This window comes from Rhinoraja longicauda, chromosome 17 (assembly GCF_053455715.1).
Source record: "Rhinoraja longicauda isolate Sanriku21f chromosome 17, sRhiLon1.1, whole genome shotgun sequence".
NCBI classification, from domain to species: domain Eukaryota; kingdom Metazoa; phylum Chordata; class Chondrichthyes; order Rajiformes; family Arhynchobatidae; genus Rhinoraja; species Rhinoraja longicauda.
The window spans coordinates 25,983,638-25,993,667 of record NC_135969.1 but is presented as its reverse complement, the minus strand read 5'-3'; positions in this window follow the sequence as shown (position 1 = coordinate 25,993,667).

Below are 10,030 nucleotides of genomic sequence, written 5' to 3'. Positions count from 1 at the left end.
TTCTGATATTGTTTCTGTCTGTTTTTGGAATCATAATCATCGCTCCCTCATGTTTTTCACATCTCTGGTTTCTGCAGCTTACTCAGCATTCTAGTGTCACTTACCCCATAGCGTCAAAGCATCATACAGACCAAAACAAGCCCTTCAGCCCAACTCACACATGTCAACCAAGATGCCCCATCTGCTGGTCCCATTTACCTGCATTTGACTCATATCCCTTCTAAACATTTCCTTTCAATGTACCTGTCCAAATGTCTTAAATGTTGTTTCTCGAACCTGCCTCAACTACTTCCTCTGGCAGATCGTTCCATATACCCACCACTTTCAATGTGGAAAAAGTCACCTCTCAGGTTCCTATTGTATCTTTCCCCTCTCCCCTCTAGTTCTTGATTCCCCAACCCTTGGAAAAAGATTCAATGCATTCACCCTATCTATTTTCCTCATAATTTTATACACCTCTATAAGATCATCCCTCAGCCTCTTGCATTCCAGGGAATAAATGCTAGCCTCCCTATAGCTCAAGCCCTTGAGGCCTGGCAGCATCCTCATAAATTTTCTCCATACTCTTTCCAACTGAATGGTATCTTTCCTAAAGCAGGATGACCAAAACTGAACACAATATTCCATGTGTGCCCTCACCAACTTCTTGCAAATCTGTAACAAAAGTAACATTTAAGGAAGATAGACACACAATGCTGGGGTAACTCAGCGGGTCAGGCAGCATCTCTGGATGAAAGGATTGGGTGACGTTTTGGGTTGAGATCGTTCTTCAGACTGGTCGACCCAAAACGTCACCCATTCTCACAGTGACTAGTGGGGTGCCACAAGGCTCAGTGCTGGGACCCGTTATTTACAATATAAACGATTTTGACGAGGGAATTAAATGTGACGTCTCCAAGTTTGCAGATGACACAAAGCTGGGTGGCAGCATGAGCTGCAATGAGGATGCTATGAAGCTGCAGGGTGACTTGGATAGGTAGGGTGAGTCGGCAGATGCAGTATAATGTGGATAAATGTGAGGTTATCCACTTTGGTGGCAAGAACAGAAAGGCAAATTATCTGAATGGTGTCAGATTAAGAACAGGGGAGGTGCAATGAGACCTGGGTGTGCTTGTACACCAGTCACTGGAAGTAAGCAGTGAAGAAAGCTAATGGCATGTTGGCCTTCATTGTGAGAGGATTTGAGTTCAGGAGCAAGGAAGTTCTACTGCAGTTGTACAGGGCCCTGGTAAACCGCACCTAGAGTATTGTGTGCAATTTTGGTCTCCTAATTTGAGGAAGGACATTATTGCTATAGAGGGAGTGCGGCATAGGTTCACCAAGTTAATTCCCGGGATGGCGGGACTGACATGAAAGAATGGGTCGACTGGGTTTGTATTCATTGGAATTCAGAAGGATGAGAGGGGATCTTGTAGAAACATAAAATTCTTAAAGGATTGGACAGGCTAGATGCAGGAAAAATGTTCCCGATGTTGGGGGAGTGCAAAACCAGGGGCCACAGTTTAAGAATAAGGGGTAGGCCATTTAGGACTGAGATGAGGGGAAAAAAATTCACCCAGAGAGTTGTGAATCTGTGGAATTCTCTGCCACAGAAGGCAGTGAACGCCAATTCGCTGGATGTTTTCATGAGAGAGTTAGATTTAGCTCTTAGGGCTAAAGGAATCCAGGGGTATGGGGACAAAGGAATGGGGTACTGATTTTAGATAATCAGCCATGATCATATTGAATGGCGGTGCTGGCTCGAAGGGCCTAATGGCCTACTCCTGCACCTATGTTTCATTCCTATCCAAAGATGCTGCCTGACCTGCTGAGTTGCTCCAGCATTTTATGTCTATTTACGATGTGAACCAGCATCTGCAGTTCCTTCCTAAACATATTTAAGGAACTCTGTTGCATTGTCTCAGGAAGCTATCGCATCACTGTCGCCTCTCTTCACTGGTTAGAAGTGTCCCTTCACTTTACAAAGCTGCCATGCACACAGTATCATTACCTCACGAGAAGCAGTTCAGGGGTTATGACATTCATGGACTGGCATCAGGGTCAGGCAGCAAATCTAAAAATACTGCAAATGCTGAAAATTTAAAATAAAACAAACTGCTGAAAATACTTGCCAGGTCAGGAAGCATCTGTGGGAAAAGAAGCAAAATGGTGCAAGATTGTTGTGCAATCCAAAGTAGTGCAAAAACTTAAAATAGTCAATAGTCAATTTATTTGTCACATATACATAAATGTGCAGTGAAATGAAAAATTACCCACAGTCCAACAATAAGACCAATAAAAATAAGCAATAACACACACAATCATAAACCAATACCAAACAAGAAACATCCATCACAGTGAGTATAATAACAGAATAACCAAATGAGGATGGTGTATGAAGTTGCAAGAATAACGAGTTATTTAACTTCAAACCTAGTTTAATGACCATCGATCATGAAGCATGACAGACAAAGCCGCACTTCCCCCCCGCCAGAACCTCCCCCGGGTAACACGCATGCGCAAGATAACTTCCTCCAGGAACGCCGTCTGCAAACACCCGACATGGACTGTGAATACAGTGACTGATCCACACCCCCTTTCCTCAGCTCATGCTCCATATAAAGACAAAATATCTTGTTAAGTAGTAAATATAGAAGGACTTATACAAAATGACCTATATCCAACAGATATATTCAGTTACTGCTATTAAATACATATGTACAAGCCACAGGGTGTTGCATGTGTCTAGTGCCCTGGTATAAATCCAGATGCCGCTGGCTAGCAATTTTTGCGAGAAAGGGAGTCGAGTGCGTAAGCCTCCCCCTGCCAGTGCATAACCTCTGCATCATCAAGACTCTCGCAGTGCCTCCTCATGGCAACACATGGTAACTGGGGCCACCTTCAGTCCCAGGCTAAACCGCGGGGATCTCGGAGGAACTCTGGCCCACCGGCGTGTGGACACGTCCTGATGTCCATCAACCAGGTCCCAACTATGGGTTAAATAGCACCCCGCTGCCTTGTGGGTCGGGAGAGCCAAAAGCACTGGAGCTGGAATCCCTAAAGACGGTCGACTGATCCCTCGTGCATCTGCCTTCTGGCAACTCCTGCAACCGCGTAGGCCCCAGACGTAGCAGCCACGCTGTTCCTCTGGAATCAGCCTGTCAGGTCGAGATGAGAATGCAGATGCTAGGCAAGTTTGTATTCCCATTTACCTGCCCATGCTCAGCGGCCAAATCAAATGGAGAGGACACTTCATCCTTGCTGGGCACAGTGAGATGTAACCACAGATGAAAAATCCCCCTCTCCAAGCAGGACAATGCCAAGCCGCACCATCATCTCTCGCAGATGGCCTTTTGATTCCATGTGTTGAACGTGCCTCTCCATAGTCAGATTGGTCTGAGTGCTGCATATCTCCCGAAATTTCCTCGAGGCATTCAGGATCCTCTTTGGATTCCGTGGGAGTGAGGATGTTGCCTCTATCGGCGGGGTCTCTCACGTCCCTCGCATACACAAAAGACCATTCACCTTCAATGGCCTCCGGTCCAGCCAGATTAAGGAAAATGTATGCTTTAGTGCGGGCTGGCTTGTCAGGGTTAGGGTTAGAGTACCGCCGAGATAAAAATGTCGTATTCTTGTCCAAAAATCCGCCATTTTACGCCAATGTTGCCGCTGACAAATACTCTACAAATTGAGAGGGAGAAGGAATAATCGGAAGTGTCAGTATTACAGTATAGCAAAGGGGATTACAGAGGCATGAGGCAGGAGCTGGCCAGATTTGACTGGAAGGAGGCCCTAGCAGGGGAGATGGTGGAACAGCAATGGCAGGTATTCCTGGGAACAATGCAGAAGTTGCAGGATCAATTTATCCCAAAGAGGACGAAAGATTCTAAGGGGAGTAAGAGGCACCCGTGGCTGACAAGGGCAGTCAAGGACAGCATAAAAATGGTATATCAGAGCAAAGAAGAGTGGGAAGCCAGAGGATTGGGAATCTTTTAAAGAGCAACAGAAGATAACTAAAAAGGCAATACGGGGAGAAAAGATGAGGTACGAGGGTAAGTTAGCCACTAATATAAAGGAGGATAGTAAAAGCTTTTTTAGGTATGTGAAGAGGAAAAAAATAGTCAAGGCAAATGTGGGTCACTTGAAGTCAGAAGCAGGGGAATTTATTATGGGGAGCAAGGAAATGGCAGACGAGTTGTACCGGCACTTTGGATCTGTCTTCACTAAGGAAGAAACAAACAATCTCCCAGGTGTTCTCGTGGCCAGAGATCCTAGGGTGACGGAGGAACTGAAGGAGATTCACATTAGGGAGGAAATGGTGTTGGGTAGACTGATGGGACTGAAGGCTGATAAATCCCCAGGGCCTGATGGTCTGCATCCCAGGGTACTTAACGAGGTGGCTCGAGAAATTGTGGACACATTGGTGATCATTTTCCAATGTGCTATAGATTCAGGATCAGTTCCTGTGGATTGGAGGGTAGCTAATGTTGTCCCACTTTTTAAGAAAGGAGGGAGAGAGAAAACGGGAAATTATAGACCAGTTAGTCTGACATCAGTGGTGGGGAAGATGTTGGCGTCAATTATAAACGATGAAATTGCGGAGCATTTGGATAGCAGTAACAGGATCGTTCCGAGCCAGCATGGATTTACGAAGGGGAAATCATGCTTGACTAATCTTCTGGAATTTTTTGAGGATGTAACTAGGAAAATTGACAGGGGAGAGCCGGTGGATGTGGTGTACCTCGACTTTCAGAAAGCCTTCGACAAGGTCCCACATAGGAGATTAGAGGGCAAAATTAGAGCACATGGTATTGGGGGTAGGGTACTGACATGGATAGAAAATTGGTTGACAGATAGAAAGCAAAGAGTGGGGATAAATGGGTCCCTTTCAGAATGGCTGGCAGTGACTAGTGGGGTATTAGTTGGGGTACAACAATGTTGGGGGAGTCCAGAACCAGGGGCCACAGTTTAAGAATAAGGGGTAAGGCCATTTAGAACGGAGATGAGGAAAATCTTTTTCAGTCAGAGAGTTGTAAATCTGTGGAATTCTCTGCCTCAGAAGGCAGTGGAGGCCAGTTCTCTGAATGCATTCACGAGAGAGCTAGATAGAGCTCAAGGATAGCGGAGTCAGGGGGTATGGGGAACTGATTGAGAATGATCTGCCATGATCACATTGAATGGTGGTGCTGGCTCGAAGGGCCGAATGGCCTCCTCCTGCACCTATTGTCTGTTGAAGACGAGTGGGCCCGGCGTCCGGAATGCATCCGCCTTGTTGACTGTTCAGCTGCTAGCTGCGCTGTCTAGCAGGCTTAGTTAGTTGTCCTCGCTTGAAAAAAGAACAAATCCCGGTCGAAAAACATAGGCCGTGAAAGTTCTGAATAAAACCTCTGACACCATGTATGAAGTTGCAAGAATAACAACGAGTTGTTTAACTTCAAACCTAGTTTAAAGACCATCGAGGGTGCAACATTACAGACAAAGCCGCACTTCCCGAACCAGAGCTTCCCGCCGGAACCTCCCCCGGGTAACACGCATGCGCAAGATAACTTCCTCCAGGAACGGCATCTGCAAACACCCGACATGGACTATGAATACAGTGACTGATCTACAGATGGGTTCAGAGGAAGACTATGTGGCAGTACATCTGGGAAGAGGGTGTGAAAGAGGTGATTGTTTCAGGAGTCTGAGAGCAATGGAGGAGATAAGATCATAAGTGATAGGAGTAGAATTAGGCCATTCAGCCCATCAAGTCTACTCCGCCATTCAATCATGGCTGGTCTATCTCTCCCTCCGAACCCCATTCTCCTGCCTTCTCCCCATAACCTCTGACATCTGTACTACTCAAGAATCTAAGTATCTCTGCCTTAAAAATATCCACTGACTTGGCCTCCACAAATTCACCACCCTCTGACTAAAGAATTTTCTCCTCATCTCCTTCCTAAAAGAACGTCCTTTAATTCTGAGACTATGACCTCTAGTTCACGACTCTCCCAGCAATGGAAACATCCTCTCCACATCCACTCTATCCAGGCTTTTCCAAGCACCCAAGAGGTGCTGTTCTTAAGTCTGGACGTCCAGGGTTTTGATCTCCGGGATCTTCTCCCAGTAGGTAGAAGGGAGGAAAGAGAATGGCCAGGATGGCAGGCATCAATAACAATACTTTCATCCTCCCTGTTGCCACACTTCTTGAAGATGGACTGGATGGAACAAAGTGACAAGCGAGTGACGGACTGGGCTGTGTTCACCACTCTACTGATTCAAGCCGTCCACAGCAGAGCAGTTGCCATAAAAGGTTGTGATTCTTCCTGTCAACATTCCTTTTATAGCTCATTTGTAGAAGTTCTGGTGAATTCTCATGGACTTGCCGAATCTTTTCATGCACTTAAAAAAGTGAATACACTGATGCACTTTCTTGATCACTGCATCAGTGTGAAGCAACCAGATGATTGTGGATACCTTGGAACTTGAAGCTTTTGACCATTTCTACAGCAGTTCTATTGATGAGGACAGGGTTGTGTTCAATTTCTTAGTGGGGAGAGTCAACAACTACAAGTTCCTGGGCCTGCTTATCTCTGAAGATCTGTCCTAGACCCAAAAATTGATGCAAATATAAAGAAAGACTGTCAACACCTCTACATCCATAGAAGATTGAGGAGATGTCAACGAATACTCTGTTGAACTTCTGCAGGTGTACTGCAGAGAGCATATTGACCGGTTGCATCAGGTTCTGGTTCGGCAACTGGAACACCCAGGAATGAAAGAGATTACAAAAAGTGATGGACATGCCTAGTCCATCACAGGCACTAACCTCCCCTCCACTGAAGGGATCTGTAGACGTAGTTGCCTCAATAAGGCACCCATCGTCATCAGAGACCCAAATCAGCCTGGCCATGCTGTCATTTCACTCCTGGCAGCAGTAAGAAGGTATAGGAGGCTGAAAACCATGACCTATAGGTTCAGGAACAGCTGCTTCCTGACCCACAGACCACAGTCAGTGAGAATAGGTGACAAATCGCCCTCTGCGATCATTCTCACCACTGGTGCCCCACAAGGATGCGGTCTCAGCCCACTTCTACATTCCTTGGACACTCATGACTGTGCAGCCGAATAACAGTCCAACTCAGTCTACAAATTCACAGACCACATATTCCAGATCATAGTGTCGAGACGGAGTACAGGAAAAAGATTGAGGAAGTTGTAACTAAGTGCAAAGACAACATCCTCGCCCTTAATGTCAACAAGCCAAAGGAGATTGTGATTGACTTTAGGAAGCGAAGCAGTACACAACAGGGTCATACACTGATGGTGATGTAGAGATATGGTCGAAAGCTTCGAGTTCTTAGGAATAAATATCACCAGCAATTTGTCCTGGACCAACCACAGCGAGCTGTGGCCATGAAAGCACGCCAAAGTCTCTACTTCCTTAGAAAGCGTAGGAAGTTCGACACGAACTCAACAACCCTCATCAACTCCTATAGATGCGCCGTAGAAAGCATTTCATCAGAATGCATCACAGCCTGGTTTGGGAACAGCTCCATCAGAGACCGCAAGAAGTTGAAGAGAGTAGTGGACATAGCCCAGAACCTCGCGTAAACCAACCTCCCTTCCATTGACTCCATCTACACTTCAAACTGCGTTGGCAAGACCACCAGCAAAATCAAGGACCAGTCTCATGCCGGTCACTCCCTCTTCTTCCCCTCTCCTCTCTTCTTCCTCGCAGTTATCAGGCAATGATCTCGCATCAGCTATAATGCTGTCCTGACTTCCCATCTACCTCATCGAGACCTTTGAACTACCTCTAATCGCACTTTATCTTTCATTAAATGTTGTACCTTTCATCTGTGCATTGTTAATGGCGTGATTGTAATCCTGTATAGTCTTTTCTCTAACTGGATAGCAGGCAAACAAAAGCTTTTCACTACAACTCGGTACATGTGAAAATAATAAATAGAACTGAACTAAACTAGTTCTCTGGAAAGGGGAATTGATTGTGCTACCATCCATGGAGATGTAGTGGTACGGTGAATCTGCAAGAAAGCACCATCATTGGAACTCTCTGCAAAAGGCAGTGATGGGGAGATCTACTTGTAAATAATTCTTGATCAGGGAAACTTTCAAAAGGGAGTGTTCTCTTAAATCTCTTCTAGTATCAATCTAGAAAAAAAACATTCAACTGTGCATTTGTGCCTTGCAGAATGTTTGAATTATCCTCAGCCAGACTCTCCCATGTGCTTTGAGTTAATGCTGAGCATCTGGTGCACGTCAATAAGGAGCCCTGCTTCAGCTCAACCATCTCCAATCATTGTTCAGCTTCAGTAAAAGCAGCAAAACAGCCATAATCACTAATAGGCCCCCAGCCTGAAGCAACAGTTTTTAGTTCCCTGCAGCTCGGTATGCGAGTTAACTTGGATCACAAGCACGAAGTAAACAAACCTTAAACACAAAACTGAAAAACAAAGCAATGGCAATATTAAGAGGATTGGTTTATTTCAAACCAAAATGTGATAGATAGATTAATACCCGCTGAGAACTCGAGAAGACACAGAAATGGTGTACTCATCATCATATCATATATATACAGCCGGAAACAGGCCTTTTCGGCCCACCAAGTCCGTGCCGCCCAGCGATCCCCGCACATTAACACTATCCTACACCCACTACGGACAATTTTTACATTTTACCCAGCCAATTAACCTACATACCTGTACGTCTTTGGAGTCTAGTACCCGTATACGTTCCCTGGGGTGCTCATGGGATCAGTGCTCAAAGTCATTATATATTGACGCATTACCCACAGCACTGTGTCGGGAAATGGTGAAAATCTGACAAGGAATCACCATGTGGCACCTTGTGGAGGGGTTGTCTGTATGGGCTGTTCTTTTTTTCCGGACCAGATTCTCAACATTTCTTGTCAACCAGGGTTCCCTAAACTTGCCAGCCGTGCTCTTCACCCTAACAGAATAGACTGGCCCTGTACTTTTGCAAACTTACTTTTGAATACCTCCCACATGCCAGCCATCCCTTCCTGCCAACAATTAACCTCTCTGCAAGTTCCTGCCTAATGTCTACAAAAACACCCTGCCCCAATCTAGGTCCTCTCCATAACTACTTTAAAACTAATAGAATTATGGTGACTGGTCCCAAAGTGCTCCCCCACTGACACTTCAGTCACTTGTCCAACTTCATTCTCTAAAAATAGGTCCAGTGTTGTGCCCTCTCGAGTAAGGGTCTCTGTTTATCGATTTAAGGAAAATGTTGTGGACACATTTAATAACTCCCACACCATCCAAGCTCTTTACGCTATGAGAGACCTAGTCAATGTAAGGGAGGTTAGAATATCCCTTTAATATTACCCTATTAGATAGAGGGGGAGATGGCAGCTTCCACTACATCAAACAGGAGGTGATGAGAGAGAGACATAAAATCCAGGAGTAAGGCAAGGCAAGGCAAGTTTATTTATATAGCACATTTCATACAGCAATGGCAATTCAAAGTGCTTTACACAGAGCATAAAAATACAGTATAAGGAGAAAAGGTAGGAAAATTCTGTCAACATGTTGGACGACGACAGAAGCCAACAGCAAGCTAACGTCGTTTGACACACGAGCGAACGACAGAGTAATAGAATTAGATAAAAAGTAATAAAATATAAAAAGCAATAAGAATAACCAAAAGTATGATATATAGAGTAACAAGAATCAAAGTGCTAGTCATAGACACTGCAGAACATGAAGGTTTTAAGCCTAGTTTTGAATATATTTAGAGTTTGGGCCTGTTTTGAGTTCTTCGGGGAGTTTATTCCAGATGCACGAAGCAGAGTGACTAAAAGCTGCTTCACCATGTTTTGTTTTTACTCTTGGAGTGTTTAATAGACTGGTCCCAGCTGACCTAAGGGGCCTAGCTGGAATGTAAGGTGAGAGAAGGTCTGATATGTATTTTGGTCCAAGACCATTTAGTGATTTGTAGACAATTAGGAGTACTTTGGATTCGATTCTCTGACTGACTGGTAGCCAGTGTAGAGATCTGAGAATTGGTGTAATATGTTCAAATT